The sequence below is a fragment of the Struthio camelus genome, chromosome Z (assembly GCF_040807025.1).
Source record: "Struthio camelus isolate bStrCam1 chromosome Z, bStrCam1.hap1, whole genome shotgun sequence".
Lineage (NCBI taxonomy): Eukaryota > Metazoa > Chordata > Aves > Struthioniformes > Struthionidae > Struthio > Struthio camelus.
The window spans coordinates 28,128,380-28,155,434 of NC_090982.1; positions in this window are offsets into that span (position 1 = coordinate 28,128,380).

Below are 27,055 nucleotides of genomic sequence, written 5' to 3' on the forward strand. Positions count from 1 at the left end.
TGTCTTCAGTGAGGCTCCTGCTAACTTTATCTGATGCCGACTGATTCCTGTACTGGAAGAGTTCTCCTCACTGAGGTCTTGCCACTTAAAATTTTGCAGTCCTCTATCATTTCCCCTCTACTAAATTACCTCTTTTACAACCTGAATGGTCCCAGTCTACCCAAAGCTTACTGTTGTGTCTGCCCAGCAGTGACTGACACTCCAGGCCAAGTACAGGCAACAAACATGGGAACCTTAGAGCAGAGAGGAGAGCAAAAAAGAGAGCTCAATTTTGCATTAGTATCAGCATAAGTTTTCCATACCTGGAACTATCACTATGACACATTAGCGGTACCCAAAATTTTATGACTTTTCACAGCTTTTATACCACTGAGAATAAATCCACTGCATAGAAGTATTACATCGTGACGCTTGTTAAGGCAACAGAAATGAAGATTTGGTATTGAGCTACCTCTGCTGGAAGGACACTGTGCTTTGTACAAACTTCAATGGTAAAACTTTATGCTACTGCATCCTAAATGAAGCATAGCGTTTTAATGGTCTTGAAGTTTAATCCACCCTTGATGCTGGATGATTTCTTTTGCAACAGAAAATTCAAATGATCTGTTACTTCTGCTGGCAGAACTCCCCCTTGCTTCCCTTTTGGTTCACTCTTCTGCTCTAATAAGTAATCTGCCCATAATTTAGCTGATGATGAAACAGCTCCGTGGCCGAGATGAAGAAGACTCAACTAATGCTTCCTTTGTCCTCTCAGTCAAGATTTTTATGTAGTTTCACATCTTCCAATGGAAAATTATTGGTCATACTGTTGCACTCTCAAAAATTATTATATGCTTAATAGCATATAAAGCTTAAGCTTTAAAAAGCTTTTAAAGCTAAAGCTGCTTTAAAAATTATTATATTTATACACTTTAAAACATAAAGCTCCTTTGAGCTAGCGAAAGAGCTCCTGTGGTGGTACATCTGCAGAAAAGTAGAGATAAAGAAGAATAAAAATCAAGGAGATAAAAAATGTAACTATTCTTTTGCTTTGATTCAGAACATTGAAGGGAAGCAACCTTTCATTTCCCCCTTTTCGTCACAGTCAGAAAAATCAAATGTACATTTGCTGTCTTCCAGGGCACTGTGGAGCTGGGTGTCCCTTCAGAAGGGCAGCGCTAGCGTATAGGTTTCCAGAGGAATAAAGGATGGCGAAAAATGATCCGCAGTGCCAGAGACATACAATGACCTTTTCAGGTTTAGCTACCACTTGGATCTGCCAGTTCAGATGCCGGAACAGGAACAGGCTAACCAGCCTGATCCACTGCCCAGAAATTCTTCCCTAGACTTCTCCGGATGTACATCTCTTCTCCTGGATCCAGATTCAACCTTTATACAGACACTCAGCAAAGCATTACAGTCAGTGTCCTGCTCTGGGTCAACGTGTTCTTTTGGCATGTGATGGATAAAAACATAGTATATCCTGCTGACATGAAGATTATGACATGCAGTACAAAGTCAGAGAAATCCGGGCCTCCTAAAACAAACATTGGCACAACCATCTTGCTGATAACCCTAGCACTGTTTTGATATCCTCACCTGAACCTTCTAAATATGACAAAACTCAGCAGATTGTCCAGCGACAATAAGTCCTCTTTTCCGGAACACCTCAGACGTCGGAGGGCCAGCAGATTCAGGACCCACAAGAATGAGTTGTGGCTATCTTGCTATGGGATAATCATCCTTTGGCCCTTGGTGCTAACTTTAGGGAGGTCTTCCACAAACAGCCAAGAATTGCTGTGTGACGGTATACTTCCCTTTTCACTATGAACTCCTCCAGACTGGGTTGCAAACACAGACCTACAAACATACAAGAGGGCTCACACCACCTCTGTCCAAAGAATGGACAGACAAAAGTTCCTGCAGCATGCTGTGAAATTTTACAAAGATGTAACTTGTGTCTAAATCAGGGCAAAAGCTCAAAATAAGTGTTATTACATGATCACTAAAATCTTTTCTTTTGTCCACTGCTATTATTATGCAAACTTTTCATAAGCAGGTAGCCCTCTTTCCAAGAGCTTTGGAAAACATCACACTGCCTTAAGTTTCCTATAAAAGTTAAAGAAAGGCAGAATGGCGTAACTTACCTTCCCTTCCCGTGGCTTTTCTCCGAAGTCTGAGATGCTATACAACAGCACTAATGTGGCTTCTCACTGATTTCAAGCAAGTTTCTGTTCAGACTATGCTTTCCCACCAAACTTAGGCTATTTATTCATGACTCTAGCAAGGAAGACAACATATGTGGAGGCTGTGCACTTGAAGCACATCAATGCAAGAAAGGGAGATTTCTTGCTGCAACATGTAAACCAATGAGTTACTGCTCTCTGGGTCACGTGCACTGCTGGCCCGAACGCCATCCTGCTGAACGCAGCTTCGCATAAGACAGTTTGAAGGGGCAAATCCACTGTCTCAGGCTCCGTGGGAAGAAGTGGAGGCACTCGCTATTTTGCAGGCCTACAGTTACTATTAAATATTGTATTTCTAATATATAATACCTCTAAACAGTGCAAAGAAGCTATGGGATTTATTCCTCGCCAAGCAAGGATCTAGCCACTGGTTTTGATCCACAGGTTGAATTTACCTCTTGTTCCTTTGTGTCCTACTGAGGAAATGGGTAAAAAAGATTTTTGTGCATTTTGACAGTGAAAGTACAAAGTATTAAAAATTCTTCAAATATTAATAAAATATTTTCAAATAACAAGCAGATTCTCGGGGTAGAATTGCAGTATAGTGACACACCAAAGGACTTGCTAAGTGCTAGAATTGAGGATATATTCATTGCATGAGCTGTGCTGCAAATGGATCCGGTCCAAAAATATTTATCCAATCACCAATTCAATTATTTTCTCTGTATTTTAATACTTTATTCTTAAATATTATTACTCCAATCACTAACAAAGGAAGGAAGAAAACTCATTAATGTGAATGATTTCTTCAGTATTACATTTATAGCTCAACCTATATTTTCAAGATACGCATTGGCTTCGGTTGTGAATCACGAAGGTGTGATAGATTATCTTTGGGTAGTATCATTGGGCAGTAACTTGGGAAATGTAAATTAATTAAAGTCAGCTAACAAAGGGATTTGGTTTACTTTTATATTATAGGTGCTCACCCGATCCTTCTGAAGTCATTTGAAAGGTAGCAGCTGAACCTGCCTCAAGATCTCTTGAAACGAGTCAGGAAAAATGAAAGTAGACGAGGAGATGAATGAGATTAATGTAGCCTCACTCACCACGAGGTGCTAGAAGCCCTCCAGTGCTGAATGGAGAGAAGAGGAGTGTGTTTCTCCTTCCGAACTTTGGTCTCTCTATACACAAAAGGGACAAGAGAGGCACCTTACTTAGAAATTTGTACAGTCTATCCTGGACACTCCACCTACCAAAAGATGATCCTCTGGCTCCAAGAGAGGCACCTGAAAGCTACCAGCTTGAAATAGATGATATGAATACCCTCACCAAATACAAACACCTGAAGCAGCCCCAAATGGCTCCTGAGGCAACCCAAAGCCTCAAAGGATACGTGAGATGCCTTCATCCATGGCACCTGCCCTCCCCAACCAAGGGCAGCATCCAGCTACAACCCTGCACAGTGCAAGAGTTTCCTTCTCTGAAGAAAGGAAAGAGCTGCCCGGGGCAGAAAGCATGAGTTTGAAATTCTGGTTACAATACCCAGATCATGTTTAAGGAGTAGATTGGCATCTTTTCTGTAGCTGATGCTTATAGACTTTACTAAATATTAACTTTAGAAATCCATTAAAAGGACATTTCACACTGACAAAAAAGGAAAAAACTCAGAGCTGGGTAACAGTTCCTATTCTCAGAGACGCTTTCTTACAGAGAAACCCTTCACATAGTTCAAATTATCACAGAGGCATATATTCCCAGAGACATGTGTATTTTAATGGTTTGTGTTAACTTTATTCTAACTTTTAAAATTCACTTCCGCATATCACTTCTCTACTTCTTGCACACCAATATTTACATTACTGCTGTTTACTCCCTACGCTTCTACTTCGTTTGACAAAGGTGTTATAATTCATACCAGCAACACTGTTGCAAATTAATCTTTCTGCTCACAGCAACTGTCAATGAATAGGTATGAAGCCTATCCCTTGCCAAAGCTTCCTGTCAAAATAAGCCCAGCACTTAAAAAGCACCCCACCACTGAGCAGTGCAGAACAAAACAGCCGCCTTCCATGTTTTGTACTTTGATTTTCCTTTGCAATTAATTACAAATATCATTCATCTGTAGCTTAAGACCATACTAAGTATTTAGTCTCTAGCAACAACACTCACTGATGATTATACCTGTAAAGCCTCTGGAGTTAATCAGGAGCTGCTCGTGAAAATAAGAGAGCTAAGGTATTCCATCAAACTCTTTTCTATGATCACAAACAAAATCCAATAATTGAAATCATTTTCCTGATCTATCACTACAGAATAAATTTACGTTTTCTTTGGACTTATTTACTATAACTACAGAATGATGATCTGAACCAGTACTGTGAAAATGACCTTCATTCCACTCCTTTGGAAGCAGGTGTCTCCCCCAGGAGCACACACGGGTCCAGTAGCAAACACAGTTCAAAAAGAAGAATGAAACCTGCTCAGCAATTAATTTCTTCTCATCCTAGTAACTCACCTTACATCAGAAACAACATTCAGATGTGTTAGTGCTGCAATTTCTTATGTCTGCATTGCAATACTCTGACATACAGGCAGAGAAATCAGGTGAAAAGTCTCAAACTGAGCTCCAAGAAAAATCACATATCTTACAAAAAATATTCTGATGTAGGTATGGATTGCCCTAGAAGAAAGGGTCACTTAAAGGGAGAGACCGCTTCCACGAATGTACTTTAAAAGTTTTACTGAGAGTGAACACTAGAGGGTACCAGTATTTAAAACAGATCATAGTTATAGTGGTAACTTGCCAGCTGGGGAGACCAATTCGGGAGAGAGGCATGTTCCTCCTCCCTGGAGTCTGAAAATCACTGTGTGACTTGTGCATCTTGGTCGGTATGACACATTCACAGCCCCTAAACTATGGAGTAAATTATACAGATGTTGTCTGAATCCACTTATCTTGTCCCTAGTTTATAGACCCTTGCATGTGAGCAAGGCTGATTAAAAATAAATTTCAACTAAAATATTTTTTTATTTGTAGAAAATTATCATTCTGGATGAAAATAAGGCCTTAATATTTTCATCAAAAAATGATTCAGAGTTGCAAATCAGATTTTCTTAGTGCAACTTCAGTATTCATTTGCTTTCTTTTTACCCAGAAACAACTTCCACATAAGTGAGACTTCACATAACCTCAAATGGCCATAAAATTAAAAGTAATACACAAAAAATTTCTAATAGACAATCATTGTCATTTCAGCTTGCTCTAACCAGAGATTAATTTTTAAGTAAGTGTGCAATTAATGAAGCACAAATGCATAGAACTTCTACTGGTGAATACAATTTAATGTATATGCCAACTTCTCACTGATGTGAAAGTGAGTTACGCATCCATCTAGTTGTATGGGCTTTGTTCTTCCTCACTTGAGAGCAGCTTACATGAGATCAAACAAACATACACACTATTTTTGCTGTTCTCCTGGCATGCACTTTTGCAGTGTGACTGAAAAAACTTTAAGTCTGAAATATCATACACAGGAGGAGTAATGTAGTATTACAGATACATTCAAACTTTGGATGCAGAAGATATCCTTGACCACAGCAAGTCTGGTGATCTGTGCCCCCTGAGGTGTCAAATCCTTCTTTGCCATGCTAGGTAACCTCCTCTTACAAAAAATCCAGTCTCGCATTCCTGGTATACAACGCATGGATCTTCTCTGAGATATATCAACACAATAATATAGAGGAATAATGCACAGTGCTTGGCTGCTTTATCACGCCTACCTCCAGCAAGTGCTATTAGTCTTTTGCTTTCATGAGCAACTCAGCAAAACATCTAAAAATGCAGGGGGGGTGGAAAAGATAATAAATTAATAAACGGAAGATCATAAGATAAATGAGGAGAAAGATTTATGCCTTTCAAGCAGAGGCCTGAAAGGAGAAGTCTCTTGCTGGTGTTCTGCAAAGGCATCCTATGGTAATCCCAAGAAATTATTTAGTGCTGAGGATAACACTGCCACTGAAGGATGAAGGAGTCTGCTGGCAGAAATGCTGAAAGACTGACATCAATCAAAGTTAACTGCGGTGCCTTTGCTGATGCTGTGCACCCTGGAGCACTGCCAAAGTGTGTCTCAGATGCAACTAATGATGAGGCTGTAGATGACTGTGATGATGACTGATGTGACACTTGCACCAGTGTTTGCTTTCTGAAAGCCTTTTCAGTTTCTTCTCCCTCTTCTCTTCTATCTTTTCTTCTTCTTTAACACAGCTTGCTGTATTTATTCTCTAGAGTTTACAAAAGATGCCAATTTCAACAAATCTAAAAAGTCTAAATGTTACAGTTGAGGCTAATATTGACCCTGTTTTCTCTAACTGGCCCATGCCTTTTTCAGGAAGGTAAAGGAGCTCAACTGTTTTGATACCATGCCATGAAACAAAATAACCCCATATTTTGCTGGCCCAAAGAGTAAAGGAAGTAAGAATCTGGTGGTGCTCTCAAGTGCCCTTTTGCTGACCACCACCACCACCTTTAGAGTTGATTTCAGCTGTTGTGAAACTGTTCTTGTACAAAGGAACTGAACAACCTACATTATTCACCTGGGTGTCACCAAACTACACTTATTGCCCAAGGAGAACTCTCAGTTATTTATTGCAGCTTATTATCATGCTCTTATCTCACTAGCTCATGCCAAAGGTAAAAAGGAAGCCTCAGCACTGGAGAGATTTTGTAGCCAAATAATACGGAAGGAAAGACAGTGAGAAGTGCGGTACAGTGTAAGCTTTCTCTTCAGACGCACTTTATAAGACCCGGGGGCTGGCATAGCATGTGCGGTCTTGTTCTACAGCAAAACCTTTACATTCTGGGGCATGTCACAGCAGCAAACCAGAATTCTGTGGAAAATACAGAGAAATTAAAAAGTCATTATTTTTATATAGGTATTGGACGTGAGAAGAGTAGAATAACTACTGCAGTTCGCTCTCTGTTCTTTGATAGCATAGCAGGGTCACATAATCCTGTCCCCACTGTGTTAGTGCTCAAGTTGTTGTTGAACAGGATCCCATGACAGAAATAAAAACCGTTTCTTTAGCCCTTGGATGCCTCCCTTGCCACCTTTCAAACACCTGCTGCAAACAACATAATTTTAAAAGATCCTAAGGATCTTTTGTCATGGGAGGTGTTAGGGATCACTAGCTGCTTCCTTGTTATTATTGTAATTACCTACCTGTTAAACTAGTTAGAGAAGAATTAAGTTACTGAATTAAGTTACTGTTAGCACAGGAATTGGCACGATTTGACTCCCTTTAAGAGGAATGGTGCAATTAACACCTTCAGTAAGTTTGTTGCAAGGCATCTGAGAATTCAGAGTTACAGTCTTGCACTGCTTGGCATTTTGTTTGCTTTCTGTATTAGACTTGGACATAACTTTGCATTTATAGGCTCATGTCTCTATTTTTTATCCTGAGGTATGGAATGATGTTTGCAAACAATGACTTACAGGGTGCTAGCTGTGCATGTGACGTGGTGCGATATATCAAGTGGTTGGTGAGCAGCTAACTTTCTGGTTTCCAGAGACAAAATCAGTCTGCTTGCTTTGAAACATTTCTCTTAAGTCTTCGTATCTATTTTATACGTGTTCAGTTTGTGCTTATAGGTGGTGCTGATTTTCAGCTCGGATGAGTGACAGTCTCGTTTCTCCCTGAAACAGATGTAGTACTACAGACTAACTCCATGCTGATTAATATTCTCCAGCTCCAAGTGAAAGAATTATTCAGCACATTCAGGGAGAAGGATTGGCCTTCCTTGCTGTCCCTGCAGCTTAATAACAAGCAATTCTACAGGGCTTAAAGACAGTCTCTTGAAGTTATATCTAGAATGACTGCAGGAGAAGCTGAAGGAGTGATTCACTCCTTAGGAAAAGCAGAACTGCGAAGTGGAAAGTGTTTAAATGATAAGATGGAACCTACGAGTGCTTAAAAGCTTTTGAAAGATTTTATGTAGCAGGGACAAATCATCTCTCCTTGCTTGTGAGCCAGTACCCCTAATACCGCTGCCTTCTGCAGCTTAGAAGGTACCATCTCTGCACCTGAATGACCTGCCCTATCAGTTAAAATCATTATCATTCATATTCATTATAATTAAGAATCCTGGCCTTGTTGTGATCCACGTTGCAGCCACATATAACTGAGAGAGGGAAGGTATGTGAGGTCAACGCAGCCCTTCTGCCTCTTCCCTCTCCCACTCTGACCCACTCCTTGCTGTGCTCCGCTGGCCCTTGTCTTGTTCCATGAGCCAATTTACAAGTGCTGCAAAACATCTGTTCCCCAGAACAATCAGTGATAATGGATAAAATCGGCATTCGGGACATGGTGCTTATGCCTTGTGTCTGAACTAAAATGAGCAGAAGGCAGCCAAAATTCACAGAAGGTGGCAGAGGAAATTCTTGCAAGTGGCACAGGCTAACAATAGGGAGTCATTGCACTTTGATGTTTGTTAGGTTAAAAGAACCTTTGACAAAGAGGTGGTTATCGCCTGGAGCAAACCAGTTTTTCAACTCCAAAGAGGAGAGGGGGTGGTAACTAAACAGCAAAACCAAATAACAAATTAGCTGGTGGGGTACTTTGGATCAGGATCAAAACTGGATGAAATGGATGAGGACCACTTGGTGAATGGGGTTGGGACATCAAAAATGAAATGTTTTTAGAACACCCATTTCAGTGATAAGATAGTAAGATTTTTTTTTCTTGTACAGGTATATACAAGAGAAAGAGAGAGAACAGACCAGGGGCACAAGGAAAAAATACTGAAACAATTTCCTAGAATAAAAGGTATGCCTTAGTTTTCTGGAAAATCTGTATAAATCCTAGACACAGCTGAGTCATTCTGACAGAGGCTTAAGAAGTCATCCATAGTAGCAGGGAAACTGAGGTAGAAATGTGCAAACAGGAGTTTCTTATTTTGTCTGGCTCTGTTTATTTTTTACTAGCTATTCCTCAGGTGTAGTACCTAGCAAAGCTCATTTCTCTGCTCTTGAAGAAATGGCCTGTTAATCCAGAAGGCTTCAGATCTGAGGAAGCATAAACAGCTGTAAAATTGTAGAGCCAACATGGGTCTTTAGCAGTGTAGTAGAGACTGCAAAATCTTGCTTTTGCAGAGGCACAATGCTGCTAGAAAGTGTGCCAGAAAGTGCAAGGCAAGAGTGACTGCTGCAGGTCACGGCCTAGAGGGCACTTTGTCCTAATGTGAAGGGAAAACTATCCAGCACAGAAGCCTGACAAATCTTTCCTGGATGGCCTAAACCAGAGCTCAGTCAGAAGGGTCAACTTGTATCTTAACATATTTGCTTTATGCATTTTTTAAAGATGAAAGTAGCAAGGAACAAAGCAAATGTGAATGATGACATTCCTTATGCTGAAGTAAAGTGTAATAGCATCATATCCATGCTTGATACCTCTGCTGGATCCAACTATTTCTGTCCACTCTTTTCGTTCAGTAATAAATGTAGGCATAATTTTACTTTCCATTCAAAGGTATAAAAATGTTACCTGTATTTCAAATATTATGTAGGAAATGACTTGTTCATTATGAAACTATGTAAGCCTGGTTTCCTACATCTTATAGTTTCCTGCACTTCCTAGAAGTTGCTAGACCCTTTGTCTATACACTGCTCTTCACTCCCTCAAAACACTTAACTGGGCAAAAGATGGCACAGTTTTGGGCATAACTAAAAAGTTATGAACTCAATGACTGTCTAAAGACACTAGTTTGGATCTCTCTCCTTTACGAAGCCAGTAATTCCCTTGAACTACTGAGGAGCATAGCTGTATCTGATGGAAACTGGCCAATACATCAAAAGGTTTTTCAGGGGATGGACAGCATATCAAAGATCATATTTCCTTAGAAAATCACACTAAAAATCCTTATTAAATTGTCTCCCCTTGACTTTAATAGCATTCAGAAATGATAGGGACTGTGTGAAACAAGAAAATGTACTGATACAAAATGCTTCAAAAATAGTGCTATAACCATTGATTGTTCATGCCTTGTACAGTAATGATAGAGTGCTTTCATCCACACACAAGATCCATACTCTGTTTTGTTACATAGTATTTTTTTCATTTCACTCCCGACACCACTGAGTTACGGATGAGCTCAAGATAAAGGACACGGAACACCTTTCAAACACTGCAAAGGAGTATTTGTCTCTGAGTTTCTGGGCTGACGCTTTATACAGAGGGCCACTGGAAGCATTTACATTTCCCCACCTCTAGAATCCACGGGTTTATATAACTGAGACCTTGACTTAAGTCCATCTCTGCATCTGCCGTCTAATACAGGCAGTAAGCTGTCCCCATGCTGTATACTTTTACTTTCAAAACATCCCTTCTTTGTAGAAATAATATAACACACATACCTTTTCTTTCAATTGTAAAAGTGATGTTTTTCCTTTATTGTAAGATTTTATAACTGACTTGGAGGCAAATAGTTACAGCTCACACCTTTTTATTGCTCCAAAGCAAGAGAGAAAAGCAATGTATAGCCAAAGTTAAACATTAAAATGTAAAATTATGGTGGAAAATAGCCAGACATGAAGCTGTAGCCATCTTCTTGCTTTTTATTTCATAACTAGGCTGCCACATTATTGTAAGATAAACGGTATAAAATAATCTTTTCCTATTTTACGCACTATTGTCTATTGCTGAAACCAGTTAAGATACACTTGAAAGACTGCAAGGCTTCTGCCAGCTCTTCCATCAGGCAAGCGGATGTTTCACCGTCACACAAAGTCATGGATATTAAGGCTTTGAAAAGGAATCTCATGCTGCAATAAGTTCATCTTATTACATTAATCAACATCATTAAAATCAGGTGCCAATTATGGTTTTAATATGAAGATTACTTTTAATATGAAGATTTACAAGTGCAAAGTATTGTTATTATCCTTCCATCTGCTGATCACAAAGTGCTTTGCCTACATTAGCAAGCCAAGCCCTATAATTCACAATGACATTATGTTTTGGGAAGTCAAAACTAGGTGCAATCTGTGCTACTGTTCTGGGTCACCTATAGCTTATTGATTCCTGTACTTCCTGCAGGAGTTCAAAAATACGTCTTTGGGAGTTCACTGCAGAATTCAGGGAGATTCTTCAATGAGAATTGAACCTTTCCTCTTACTAACAAAATCTCCTATTTGTCTTGGAAGTTATTCATATGGACCTCAAATCTATGGTACCCAAGCAATACAGAGTAAAGAATAGATACGACTGGCTCCTGCAACTATGCAAGACACTTTTGTTTGAGGGAAATTAAGATAGAATTGGTTAGCACCTAGAATAACTTGAAAAGCAAAGAAATCATTCATCTGTCTGAAAGGAAAGACTGCTCCTCCCAGAGATAAGAAGGGAGTTCTCCTCCTGCTTTTGGCACTGGAAGTTAATGTTTTTCTCAACTCATACCCTTAATATGTTCTTTTTGTTGAGTTCTACTCCCTGAAAAACATACACAACTCCTGGATTGAACCTGAAAAGAATCAGTCCCGCTCTCCTGAAGAAGAACAAGGTACTTTATTTTCTAGTATGAACTCCCAAGATAGCGGAGCTTAGTTAGAGATCCAGTGTATAACTGGTTTATGAACAGAAGAAACCTATCTAAGACCTCCCCCCTCTTAAAACTAGCACAATGGAATAGAAGGGCAAGACAGGGCAAGAGAGGCAGTAATGAGAGTAACGATTATCATTTGGACACTGCAAATTAATCATTGGAAGGGTTAATCTCATGATCCTTCTTGACCTTTCATTTCCTTTCAAAACAAAGGAAAATGCTACGGCTTGAAGAGCGAAGCTTGATAAATACGTGGATAATGAAGACCTACAACTATTTTTTGTGTTGGATTCAACCTCTTTGAGACTAAGGGATGTAGCTACCACTTTTCATTTAAGCTGGTTATAAGAAGCCATTCATTAAGCATGACATGTTTTGGAAATTTTGTTCATGCACTCACAGGTGTTAATCTCCTTAACTTCTCTCTCCAACCTTCCCTTCCTAGAATGGGCAAAGTTGAACAGAAGGTAAATACCACCTTCAAGTATTTTATTCCTTTCTTTACTTCTGCTATTCTGTCTGTGAAACTTATCTCTTCTTGGATGTTCTTTGACCTGAACACGTGAAATGTTCTAAAAGGAGCTTTCAAAACAGACAGAATGGCTTTGTAGCCTCAGTCCCTCCCACAAAGGATGTTATGGCAATTAGGGATTGGATTTGTTACCTCAAGCAGGCTGTAACAGCCCTGTTGACAGGCAATCTGGCATAAGGTTATAAGATAGAAATTTTGAAAAGGTTTAGCCCAATTTTTCACTTTCAGCTAGCCAAAGTCATTTATTTTCTGTTCTGTATACATTCATTACTTTATAAGCCATATGCACTCTTGTATCAGTACGGTTCCACCAGAACCATTCTGCAAGGTCATGCCTCCCTAACACCAACTACACAAGCACTTTTGCTGCTTCACAAACCTGTGGCTATTAACCCCTCTGCTCCCTATCACATAATATGACAAGAAGATCTACAGGAAAACCAAACAAGCTACAGATGTCTAACAGTTTATACTTAATTTTGAACAGACCAACTACTAACTGCTTCTAGTCTTAGCATAAATCTATGTTCTAATATATGCAATTTGTAATTAAAAAAAAAAGCTCAGATGCTAGATTATAAATATTTTCAGTTCTACTTATGCTTACAAGCCTGGAAGGAATGGAATAAAAGTCATACTTTCAGAACCATATGCATATATTGGCACACAACCTTCCACTTGTCTTACCATGTCTTACCTACGTATAGGATACCATGTCTTACCTACGTATACCAAAAGCAGAAGAGCAAATTGAGGTTCATCTCTGCAAATTACTCTAATAATCTATTTTTTCCAGATGATCTTTTAATTTATGCTCTGGCTATAACAAAAAAAGCCAGTGTACACAGTTAATACGCATATGCAGCGCTCCTAAGATGATCAACAGTGGCCATTCCAAAGAGGCGCATAGGTAGGAAGACGCCTGCAGAAGAAAACGGTAAGCCATTTAGAAAGTGAACGAAGAGAAAAAGAGAAATGAGGTAGTTTGTTTTGCTCTGGCCCTAATACAGCCACACTTTATTCTCACATTCTCTCTTCTTTATGAGGATTTACATTCTCACTTTCAAAAATGAGTTTCTGGTTTCATTCCCTGTTAATCCATACATGTTCAACATTCAGTAAATATATTCCCTCCACTTCATTGTTTAGATGTCTCTATTTCTGTCTAACACTTTTTTCCAAATAAATTCCAATCGCTTGCCCTAACTTCCCTTAAACTGCCTAGAACGATTCTCACTGTAGCCCCTAGCATCTCAGAGGTGTATGTTTTCTCAGATGTATCAGCATCCTACAATTCATTCCCAATATATAAATCCTGAGTAACAATTTTTCACATTAAGTTCATATCACAGGACTAAATCCTGCAAACTCTTCATATGCACAGTCCCTACTCAGAGGTCTCCATTACGAGCCAAGGTCTGCAAGGTCAGGTCTCTGTTTTGAATGTAATGCTTTTCCACAGGTCTCTCTTGGACCTGTCTCACTGACATTTCCAATCCTATTTCTTCGTATGCAAAGCATAGATTTATTTCAAAAAATGGTTTTTTTCTCCATGAAAAGGTGTGTGCCAGCGCCCCACAGAGACGTGTTCTGACTTTCTTGATTGGAAATTTCACTAAGATTTTTATTTGCATGAGAATAAGGCATAATTCAATACGACCCTACCGGGGTATCATGCTGAATTTACATCTTCTGCAGCCACCAAGGGGGAAAGGTTGAATCAATGTCATCCATCTAACTAAACTAATGGAATTTAAATGTTCATTTCCACAGAAAGGGACTAAGTGCATTCATTTCAAATATCAGCAACAGCAAAGACCACATGCAGTTTTGAAACAGTGATGATATTTTTATATTTTAATTTAAATGGCATCTGTCATGTGCAATGCAATATAATCAGATGAAGGAAAATTTCAATGATCAGTTAACATCACCACCTTCCAGATAACTGCTTATTAAAATCAAGTAAAAGCATAGTAGTGAGAGCATTATGACTAACAGTGGAAAAACAGGACAGGCAATATATGAATCTTCCTTGATTTCACTATTCTTCCAGCTATTTGGCCAGTTCCAGAAGGATATACAAGGCTGTGGAGCCATTTTCAGAAACCTTCTTTTCCCAAGCCTGTAAGATTTTGAAATTCTGGACCCAAAATGGCAACTTTATGATTTATAGAAAAGTAGTATCTAATAATTTGTAGAGGCCGGTAAAATTTCTGAGGAAAAAATTTCTTTTCCCTTTGTGAGGCCTGCACTGTTGGACTTGTGTTGTTAAGATTACCTGGCTCATAAGCTAAGTAATATGAAAAATCACAGAATCACAGAATGGTTGAGGTTGGAAGGGACCGCTGGAGATCATCTAGTCCAACACCCCTGCTCAAGCAGGGACCTCTAGAGCACAGTGCCCAGGATTTGTCCAGACAGCTTTTGAATATCTCCAAGGATGCAGAGTCCACAGCCTCTCTAGACAATCTCTTCCAGTGCTTTGTCACCCTCACAGGAAAGAAGTTTTTCCTCATGTTCAGACAGACCTTCCCGAGTTTCAGTTTGTGCCCGTCGCCTCTTGTCCTGTCACCGGGCACCACGGAGAAGAGGCTGGCCCCATCCTCTCGACACCCTCCCTTCAGATACTTGGACACGTTGATGAGATCGCCTCTCAGTCTTCTCTTCTCCAGGCTGAACAGGCCCAGCTCTCTCAGCCTTTCTTCATAGGAGAGATGCTCCAGTCCCCTCATCACCTTCGTAGCCCCCCGCTGAACTCTCTCCAGTAGCGCCATGTCTCTCTTGTACTGGGGAGCCCAGAACTGGACACAGCACTCCCGATGAGGCCTCACCAGGCTGCGTAGAGGGGCAGCACCACACCCCTCGGCCTGCTGGCAACACTTCCTAGTACAGCCCAGGATCCCATTGGCCTTCTTGGCCACAAGGGCACATTGCTGACTCATGGTCAAAAAAAAAAAATTGTATCAAATAAAGTTGTGTAGCCTTATAAATGGTATGCAAGATAATGTCTTTGGCTTCTTCAGATAAGTACAGAGGGGAGAGGGGAAAGAACCTCTCCTTTGCTAACAGCTGTGTTATCAGCCCATGAAAAAGTTATGTGCAGGAGGAGTAATAGTTCCGCTATGTAAAAAGACAGGTAGTTTGGAATATTTTTGGTGAGTTTGGTAACAGCAGAATGTGGAAGCTCAGTGACATATAAAAGTCAAAAAAAGAGAGTCAAAAATAGATGGAGGGAAGGAAATTAAGGGAGCAGAAATGAGTCATTTTATCTGGAAGTTAAATAAAGAGGAGGAAAGACAAGTGAGTCTTTTTCAGGACAAAGAAACATAAGCCTGAAAAGAGAAATGCAGAGAATGAGGAGGAGTACAGGTGAAAGGAAGGGAATTGAGAGGGAATATTTTAAGGTGAGAGAAAGAAGAAAGACAATAGAAGTAAAGGAAGAAAGATTACCACGTGGAGGAAGAGGAAAGGTTCCTGAGTGAAAGCAATGACAGACTTTTTCCCCTTCTTTATAAAGCCTGACAATTTTTTTGGCAGAAAATGCTTGGCAGGAGAGATGGGAACAGAGCAGGAGGCTTTAGAGGAAACTCAGAAAAAGCAAAGAATTGAAGGGATAAAGGTCATGCCAGTTAAAGAGAAAAGAAAAATGAAGATGTTGGTCAAGGGACAGAGAAATGGATAAGAAAAATCTTTTGTGGTATTGACAATTCAAGGATGCTCACAGTAACTTTCTTCGCTAAGCCATAGTGGCACTAAAGTAGGACAAAATCACTATCAAAGATGGAATAGTAAAAGGATGCAAAGATGGATACCTTTTAAATGGACCCCAAGGAAGCAAAAGAAGGAACAGTGAAGGAGAAAGGATCAGAGAGGAGAACTAAGAATAGCTAAACATGAATGAGAACAAACAAGGAGGGATGGGAGAGAGTAATTCAGTGAAAGACTGCAGCAGGCAGAAATCACAGTGGTTGACTAAGTGAGTGGGTCAGTACTGAAGAAGACCCCAAGAGACTGCAAGAGAGGGTAGGTGTGACACTGTGGGGTGACAAGGACCTTCCCCATGGAAGAAACCTTCCCTCAGCTGGGCTGGAGAACCAAGGAGAGAGGGAGGGGGAGAACCAGGGCTGCTGAAGGAATAGGAAGGAGAATCAGAAAAATGGCAGATGAGCGTGACATGAGGGCAGAGGCAGGGAGAATCAGGTGTAACAGATCCCATCTTCATGGAAATGTCATGTTATTCCTTGGGGAACTTGTGGTAGCAATACAAAACATTGGAAAACAGAAATCAACTTTAATTTTATCCATTCCTCTGAACTAGTTCAAAAACACTGTAAAAGCTTCCAGGAACCAAAGGCTATCCCAGCTGTAGACCAAATCAAATTTCAGAAATGCATGGAAACAAAAAGTTATCTGGAATTACATTCTTTAAACATTTATAGATTAAATGAATCAATTTTTAAAAAGTTGATACACAGTCACATATACTTATTATAAAGGTGATTTGTTTTCTTTGAAATACTGCCTTTGGGAAGATATGGAGGCGTCGATGACATCTGTAAGGCATTTATCACCCTTGTTTGTTGGACTCTATATATATCTCAGGCAGATCTTAAAAAGGAAATGTATGGTAACTGAAAGTAATGTGTGGTGCAGAAGATTTGATGGCATGCATCATGTCTTAGTATAGAAGAAATTTAAGGAGCAGAGTTCTTAAAGCTAGGCTAAAAAAAAAACCTTGCTGCTCAGAAAGAAATCACAGAAGTTCTTTATAGTGACACGTAACTGAAATACACTATTTGGTATTTTTAAGACTATATTATGAAATGTCACAGATATATGGTGTGTATGTAATCAATTATTAAGTGTCATTCTTTTTATGGTTCAGAAAGCAAATGGCATACAATCAATGCACAATTTTTTTGTTAAATAGTGATTTTTCTTTGCATATGGGAATTCAGTGATGGCTTTGTCACAGCTCCTGCATAAAGGGTTGCACAAAGTGTCCTATGAAAAGCACAGTTCCTCCCTCCTGTATTCTGGGGCAGGGATAAAGGGCACAAGTGGCAGTTTCATGCTTCTGCCATGAGCAGTAAGCAGTAAACCTATACTACAGCTCCAATGCTTGATGCTTTTAGTTTGTAGTGCGTCCTCTCCAGAGAAGATTATTGCTGCATGGTGAAAATGATAGCCTGAACTCAGTAACCATTAGCCACTTGCTCTTTTCAGAATTTCTGAAAAAATATGAGAATGGAAACTGTCTGGTCCTTGAGCATAGCTGCTTTTCAAGGCAGTCAGTATTTTATATATATTGTATATATACATGTATGTATGTATTCCCCCCTGCCCCCCCAGGAAAGGATACCATTTTGCTTCAAAACTGAGGTGTGGTTTTGCTGGACAGTTCCCCGTTGGAAAAGACCAGCAATACCAGGAGGAGAGACTCTGACCTACCTTTGACTTGTCCTGTGCCCACTTAAAGCTGTGGATTACCAGGCAAAAGCCCAGGGAGGCAGTGCACTCCCAGAGCAAGGCTAATGCCCCCTGGGTAGTTTCCCTTTTCTGTCTGCGCAAGACCCCTGGCTGGCCAGTCGTTGAGTGTGAGGATCAAAAAGCTCCTCTCTTTTGGTGTCAGATCATAAACAATAGCTATCAAAGGAAAATACAAATTCTCTAATCTCTGAGAGGCTTTTGAAGGAGGAAAAAAATGGTATCTAAAACAGATGTGAGGGATGTCCTTGAAGGAAATGTAATCAAATATTTCAGTATGATCTGAGTTTTTCCACATTAGATTTGCGTCTGGTCCTGCAAAGTGCTGAATGCCTTCTGCTTCTCAGGGAAGTCAGGGAGAGCTGTGGGCACTTAGCCACTGTTGTAACGTAAAGATGTCTATGGACCATTCATACAGGTTAAAAGTGGCATTTTGGGGAAGGGGATTGGTGCTTTATCTCCTTCTTCAGGAAGGCTTTTGGCTTTAAGAAAAGATAAATTGAAATAATTCAGTAGGAGTTTTCCCACATTAAAGATTGAAGAAAGACTTTGGTGCTTTAGAGGCAATAGCTGCATCATAAAAAATTACAGTTCAGGGACAAGATTTACATTTCAAGCACTTTGAATATTTCTTCAAAATGCAGTGGCCTTTGGCAGACAGCTGTGCTATTGTTACTGTCAGAGCTAAGTTGATTTGTGTTGTGTGATTTATGTTTCCTAGGACAAATATTTTGGAGATGAGTTGAAAAATTAAATCCCTATCCAGAGCCAGAGTATCTTAATTTTGGGAATGTTCAGTCCCGGGCTATCGTTTCAGTCTCTCCTTCAGTCACAGATATTGCCAAAGTTACAGAAATATGCAGTGATGCCACTCTGTCAGTTTCTATAAGAGAGTGATGTAATGTATTGGAAAGTCACCTTAATGCAATTTTGTTTTTCTGTACAAAGAGTTAAAATACACTCAGTGCTACTAGCTGGTCATCTAGATAAACCGGGAAAACTCACACTCTCCCCCACATCCCCCCTTTTTTTCCTCTGTCATTAACCTTTTATTTTCATTTGAATAAAAAAGTAATTCCCATAACAACGGCTGTAAAAGTAAGTTAGGGAGACAACATGGAAATAACCAAGAAAACCACTGTTCCTCAGATATCAAATTTTATTCAGACGGCTGTGGGCCACCCTTTTCTCCCCCCACCCCCACCGCCAAAAAAGCCCCAAAAAGAAAACTTGCAGTCTTGACAGGAAACATGACAACATGACTGCCAAAGCATTTCCAATTACACAGCATGGCAGCTAAAGGCTGGTTCAAGACGTTCCTGGCACGGGCAGAACAGCCAGAACGTTAGCATGTCCAATCCGATACAGCTAGGCAAGCATAAACTTCAACTGATTCACGTGGTGGATGTGTGTTAAATGAAGTTTGATTGGACTTTGATTTCCCTCTTCACATCTCCTGACAGCCCCAGATGACTGTAAGATAGGTGATTCGAAGAAATGTCAGAGAATACAGCTTTAGTGACCTACTTTCTTATATACCTCAGCTTATTGAAAGAGTTAAGACGACTCTTAAGTCACAAATGTTGTTGTTAAACAAACTACTTTACAAATTAATTTTGTCGCTTCATTATAGATTTGGCATCACTGGGAAGAATTTCTTTTTATTTCTTTGTCTATTTATGCGTGGAACTTCTTGCCAGCGGGAGATACAAACACAGAAAACAGCTCATTCTAGGTCTGTTCTCCAAATCCTCAGTTCTCTCAGGCACGGGAGAAAGTAGGATCTGCCACTCTGGGTTGCACAGAAAGTCCCTCTAGGCTAGCCACCCTGACCCCAGCGCTGGCTGTGGATTCCTAAGGAGAACATATTTAAATCAGATTAGCAGAATGTGGTTTCTGTCCACTGGTTTCTGCTCTTATTTTAAGTGCACAGGGAAGCAACACTTCCCTTGTCCTCCATCTTTTCAGCTCGGCTCACTGGATTACGCCTATTCTCCAATTCCTCCTCCCTCAAACCTATAAAAATATATTTTTATATTACAATCTATTAAATTTTCCTATTTAAAAACTCCCAATAATAGACTATTATTAAAGAGGCCATACGGAGCTACTTATGCCCACTGAAAAACCTGTAAAGTACCCACTACGTTGTCACACATGCATACACGTCTCCCAGAAGGAAACAAAATGGGGAATGTGACAAAAGTGGCCTGTCAGACAAAGTGATGCCACAAGTAGCTTGTGCATGATCCCTTCCATGCTGCAGCTCCTTGCCTCTACCATCTTCGCAAGGTCCCTTCTGAAAAGGCTTGCTGAGGAAAGAGAAGTCCATGCAGCAAGTTAAATCTGCAAAGGAAATGGTAGAGCTCCAGAAACTTAGAAAATGCTTCTGCTCTTCCTAGTGCCCCTTGTATCAGAGCTTGGTCTTATTTTGATCAATACTGTTTTGGTAACTATTCTGGTAACCTGCTTACTCTCTGTCCCCTTCCAGTGCCTCCTGTCTTCTCTTACAACTACAAGCTCTTTAGAAATGATGGATGACACCTGTGGTGATCCTTAAAGGGCTTAAGGTTCTTGCAAAGGATCTACTTTATTCTGAATTTGTTTTTAATTGGCTGTGCATAACAAAAAAGGGCTCCAGAGCCCCCTGCCCATAATCTCTGCTCAGCAACTGCAGCCCTTAAAGGCACAATCCCCACTGCCATAGTGTCCTCTTGAAGCCAGAAGAGTAACATTTAAAAATGCACATAACACATAAAACAAAGGGATTTATACCAATTAGGTAGTTTATAGTTGCATATTAGAGTCAGTTATGTTTACAGTTTGATATGGACACTTATTTATACCACCTGTGCATTGGCTTATCTGAGAACAACGTATCTGTGAGAAACAGAAAATATTTTAAGATGAGCATGTTAATTACTAGTGACTGAGAGGCGACAATTAAGTCTCTTTGAGCCTCTTTTCCTCTCTTTCTGTCCCTAGCTCAGACAGGTGCTTTAACTCAGTTACGTAGCTTAAATCAGCATAAGCCAATCTTAAGGCCCCAAAATTGGCCCTGCCTGCACAAGCCCTTGTGTGGCCCTGCAGTGAAATGGATTGGGCAACTGATCCAGGTTAAAATTAACCCAAGAAAGAAAGAAAGAAAAAAAAAAGAAAAGAAAAGAAACAGAAAGAAAAGACAGCTTTAACACTTTTAGGAGGAGCAAGGGAAGAATCAAGCAACCCTGGTGGGAAGAGAGCAGACACTTTTTCTGCAGCAGTGACGATTCACTTTGCCTTGTATTATTTATGGAATTACAGTATCAAAGGATGCTGTTTCGAGTTACGTTTAATCTAATCTAACTGCAGGATCCAGCCAAATAGGGTGGCCCCGTGTCAACCCCGTCACGTGTTTCTGTCCTTCGCCTCCCACTGGATTTTGTGAGTGGGTCCCTTTCGCTCACCAGCTGCACCCTGTAGATGTGCAGGGTTAGAGCTGGCACAAGGGCGGTGGTAAGGTGAAGGTGGTGTGGAGTGGGAGGAAGGGCACTTACTGCCAGCCTGCAGTTAAATCAGATTAAGGAGACAGTGAAACTGCACCGAAGGGCTGCAAAGACAACATAAGAGTGTCTTACTTGAAAGCTCTTTTCTCCCATTTATTCATACTGATCCGACAAGCTTTGAGAGAGGATTTTGCTGCATACGCTCTGGCTATTGGGGACCTGCTTGGGGGATCCCGTTATGTGCACCTTCTCCAGGAAAGGCTCACTCTTGGAGAAATCTCTCCAAGGCAGAACCCCAGTTATTTTTTCTTTTTTGCTGGAGTGTAGTGGGCATAGATCATGCAGACAGCATGCCCACATTTATTCAACCTAGCAATTCGACTCTGAAAAATACTCTTTCATCAATCCTTTCGAGCTCCCTACATTTCTGCCAGGAACTAGATGGCTTCCCTAATAGGCTAACAATACTTCTGGGACCATATATCCGGTTGTACAAAACCTTGGGATACTCACTGTGTTACACATGCTGCCTCTCTGAGCAAATTTTCAAATAAAGGAGGTGTGTCCTCTTCCAAAAAGGAAGAAAGAGGTACCTGCATGACCCACTGGTAAAGTGTTACATTCTTTTTTTATTTATTTATTCTTTGATAAACAAGATCTATAGGTAAGTGAAGGAGCTTCCACCTTTTTTCCCGCTCTTTCTTCCTGTCCCTGTGACTGCTCAGCCATGCTTCAACAAGAAAATAAATTGATTAGGGGACATATGCCAGATCCAAAATCTCATCAACTCGTGAGCCAAAGAACTGAGCTAGTATAAACTCACTATGTCAATTCAGATTTGTTCAAAGAAATGTTTAAAGGGTAACTTTGTCCTGGCAGATTTTCTGCCAGATTACGTATCATCTGTCTTCCTGTACTCAGCATGAAGCCAGAATAAATACTGTATCATGTGTTCCAGCTAATTTGACAGAAATGCAGTCACACACCCATGCCTGATCCAGACCAAATTTGTAATGACAGGTGATCTGGAAGTATACAAATATGGTATTGCTGAACACAGAGCCATAGCTTCAGAGCAATAAAACAAACTAAAGCCTCTTTTAATCCCCACCTGATGTTGCAGGGGATTTCTAGTAGCATGAATCATGGAATAGTTGGAAATCATGGAAATCATGGAAAGTTTTACTTTTCTCAATTTTTTTGAAGAGCTTTCTGAAAGAGCTCCTCATTTCCTTCCTCAGTTGTTCTGGGGTCTCGAGTCTATAGATGAACTCCAGGGTTTAGCTCAGCACAGAGTGCTACAGCAAATTCCTGCCTATCCAAACGTTTCATTTTCCTGTGCCTTCAGCAAGAAGCTTAGCAGTGGAAACCTTCAGTTTTATTGTTTCTTTCCACTGGTACTGCCTTTTCTTCAATGTAAACAAAACTGCTTCTTGGGTTAATTTGTTGCCAGAAACAATGTCCAAAGTAATTTAATAAATGCTCTAATTTCTTTCAAATTAATAGTCCAGTCATCTCCTGTATTGCTTAACGCCCCTGGAGAAAATCCTCCGAGTTAGGGGTATTGTCGTGATTCTCCATGTCTATGGTGCGCTCCAAAGGCATAGACCCCACAGCTAACCCAAATGTTTGCAAAGTCCCAGCTCACACAGCCCATTGGTGCTCCTGTCAGACTCTGAAACCTGTGGTCTGTATAATTCTCTGTGTTTCTCTACATTCCTTTTGTGTAACAAGCTTTTATATTCTCCACTTTACTGGAATATTGACCACGTTCCATAAATTTTCATCAGGAAGGGAGGACATCTCTTTTACAAATTCTAGGTATCTTCCCAAGGTCTTCCCTTCCAGAAGTCTGGAGCTTTTGAAATCTAGCCTCCTGAGGGAACTCAGCACCCAAAATTTTAAATTCAGTTCCTTTTGAGTCTGTCTCAAGAGCATAGATCATGAACTCTTCTGTTATTTCGTCTCCTCTTTGACCCTCTTGTTTAAAAACATGCCATTCGTGTAGGTTTTCAACTTTACATGAAGTGCATCACTTCAAATGCTGTTAAGCTTTGTAAACAGTCTCTTCTGCTGGGATAAATTCTTAGATGTAGAATTATTATATACATCTGTTGTCTGAAATGATGTGAACTTCTGTCTTCTTTGTTACTTCCCTTATTTGCAATGGAATCAAAATTAAATTTAAGCACAGCTTAAACCGTCTTTGGTTATCCCTTGTATTTATAGAGAATTTAGACTGTGAGGGGCTTCTGAAGTTAATTCTTTCCTTCCACTCAGCTCTTTTCCCCGCCCTCTTTTCTTTCTGGTGCGTGCAGGTTTCAGCTTTCCCCAGTACTGTTTTATCTGCTGCCCAGCTCCAACTGAAAGTGTCAAATGGAGACGAAGGATTTTCTTCAGCACAGCAGCAGTCGTAACCATATCCAGCTAAAGAGAATAACAGCAAACGTCAATAGCAGAACCTGGAAGGGAGGTTAGGAAAAAACTCCGAAAAACTCTAAAAACTGCAAATTACATGGAAGCCATTGTGCGTGAAGCAACTACAAGTCCATTTTTGAAGCCACCTTTTCTGCCTCTGTTCCCCGGATGCTTGTTCCCTCTGGAGAAATGAGGCCTAAAAGAAGCACTGAGTAAGAGGAGGGTGGCCATGACCACTGTAATCCCTTGGCCTTGCAGCTCAGACTGCTGTCAGGGTACAGGTTTGTACCACCAGCAGGGAAGGAAGACTAATACCTATCACACAGTAGAAGCCATTGACAGAGAGCAATGACAGCCAGCAACAGCCAGCCTGTCCCATGCTGGGTCTTATACTAAAACGAAATCTATATCGGTATCCGTAATCCAAAGCCATCCTGCTCAATAATTGTGAGTATGCCTACTGCCTGTGATTCCAATATATTTATATAATTATTTGTTTATGTTTATGTTTGTTTATGTTTATGTTTATTCATATGCAAGAATAATGTTTCTGAGAGAAGGGGCTAAACAGGCCCAGAAATGGACCCTATGGAAAGAGAGCAGGAGATAAAGGTGTGATAAGCGGTATGGAACGAGGCAAAATTCATTGAGATTTTGAAAATGATGATGGTAAAGCTTGCACTTTAATACATTGTCAGCAAAATTGGACAGGAAATCTCATGAGAACAGGCTCTCGTATGCCGTTTCCACTACTTCCTGCTTGAAGTCAGGCCACATATTTCACCAGAACAGGCTCTTTAGCTTTCTAGCATGGAAAGAAAAAGGAAGTATAAAAATGCACAAAAGTAAAGAGATTAAAAATAATTATCAGTGTGTTTTCAAACTCTTAAAGAGTGTTGTTCTATCTCAGTTTTGGGCAAGACTTTGAGTTTATTTTACTTTGATTTCTTTTACTTCACCTAGCTCCGCTATAAAAGATGGTCCTAAGCCACAAAGCTAACATGCAAATCGTAACTTTCATAACTTTGGGTATGTTTGAATCCAGGGACTGGGTTCAGGCTGAGTAGAAATAACCTCTGGTTTGAATCTCATTTATATTTCAAAGTCTGAGGTGCCTGGAACTAGGCTTAGAAGCATCTCAGTTCAATGTATACATACAGAATGAGGAGAAAACACTAGAATTTTTGAATGGGACCCCATCCCAGAACAAACCAATTCAGACAATGCAACAGGAAAGCATGTACTTTTTCACAGAGAGAGAAGAAAAAATGAATTATTCCTGTGCTAATTCTATAAAATATAACTAGAAATGAAATTGGAAATCTTTTTTTAGCCTGGAATATGTTCAAGAGCCATATTCCACAGCCACACTTAAGCATGTAGCAGACATTTGTTTCAAGTGCCACTTCTTTATTACCTAGGCACAAAATTTGGATAGGCTGCTTAGGTTCCTACTCTGGAAAACTGGGCTCTCTAAATATGAGCAGAAGTTTTATCACTGCTCACGTTTGAAGAACAAATTTTAAGAGAGGCCTACAAATCTTTAGCGTCTCTAGAGTAAATGCACCATCCAGATGCTAACCAAGTGTCACAGCACTAGAACAAGACAGGTAAGCATGTCTTATTATCCCATTAAGAATATAAGGAAATCAAGAAAGAGAACTCATGGAATGATCTGTGCAAGGCCACAGAGAGTTAGTGTTAGAGTCAGGGCTAACACTCAGACCTACCTTTCTCTGAACCCTGCCCCCACTTCTGTAGATGATATTCTGCTTCTACCAATGTCCCATTGAGTTTTACTTCTTTTGTTTCTTTGGTAATCCTGAGATAGCAAAGCACTTAGAGTAGTCTGTTTTTGAAATAATACTCACTACAATTACATTAAAAATCCCTACTGATGCTGAACTACTGCCTGTGTCGTTCATGAATGATATATCAATTTGTGCACCTCAAAAAGGCCAGAGAGGTGCACAGTTTAATTTTGTTTATTTATACTCGCCAATTTAATCACTTTTTTAATAATTCAGCAACGGTATGGTTTCCCTCCCCCTTAATTAGTCAGTGGCTCTTTAAATTGGCAGTGATCGTAAGAGTTTCTTCATGTCTTTCATGTTATAGTAAAGGACTGGGATATATTTTTCCCCTAAGTCGTTGTTAAATTTGACAGCAGGACTATTCATTGCAGAACTGGCTGCAATTAAAGCAATTATGCAGATCACATGTCTTTCCAGTTTAATAGATGTTTTTTGTTTTGTTTTGTTTTGTTTTAGCTAGCACAGTTTCTCTAAGCTTAAGGGGAGGACAAGGAAAGACAGATAAACAAGTGGACCACCTACTGACTACGTCCCACCATGGAACTGGAGAATTTTTAAAATATCTTTGTGCGGGAGGAAGTTCCCGCAGGGTGCTTTGCATCTCGGCTTGCCAAAGGTCACTGTCACAACTGCACCCCATGCCCCGTTCCTGCTTCCTGCACAGGGAGCGGATGGCACACTCTGCAAGCATCAGCACGCCTCTGATCTCCATAAAGTGATTTGGGGTGTGTAACTGAAATCAACCATGAAGCAGGAGAGAACCAACAGAAGGAATATGAAAGAGGCACTGGCTTGAGTTGTAAATGTCGCAGAAGGAAAGAGCTCTTGATCTCAGGCATCCGCACTTTCAGCTCCTGCCTCAGAAAGAGCAAACAGGTCACTAATTAGACCTGCAACACAGTATCATCTGGTTTCCCTACTGAAAGGGCACGTTGACTTCAGTGAGAATTGTGAACGTCTTTCAAGTCTGTTTACGGTCATGCTAGCTACCTCCATCCGTGCCATGATACTGTCCTTCAAAGCACAGCATGAAAAAGGTAAGAAACTACTGTCCTGTAAGCCACAGTTATGAGCATAATTCCAGTGCTCCAGATCCAGAAAGGCTTAAAAGCCCAGAACTCTGAATATTGCCCTTAGACTCTTGATTGAAAGGCAAATTAAAGAGCGAGACTGACAGCCATCCGTAACATGATTTATTGCGTGGTCAACAAAGCTTCTCTACTCATGCTTTTTCTGATTTGCTGTCAAGAAGTATCTCTAATTGCCTATGAAGGAAATAAGAATATCACACTCACGATAGGCTTCAAAGTTACACGGATAACTTCATAGACTTTTCTACATGAATAAGTGATATCTTCTACACACACAAACAACCAAAATGGAATGAGATAATTTACCATCCCTGAAAAATACAACACAGTAACATGACAAGGAGCTGCTAGCATATCAAATGTGTTTTTTAATTCCATCCCAACTTTCAAAACAAATCAAACATGTTCCTGAAGCAAGTCTGGTGGCACAGGTCTTTTCTCTTCCTTGCGGAGCACTTAGTT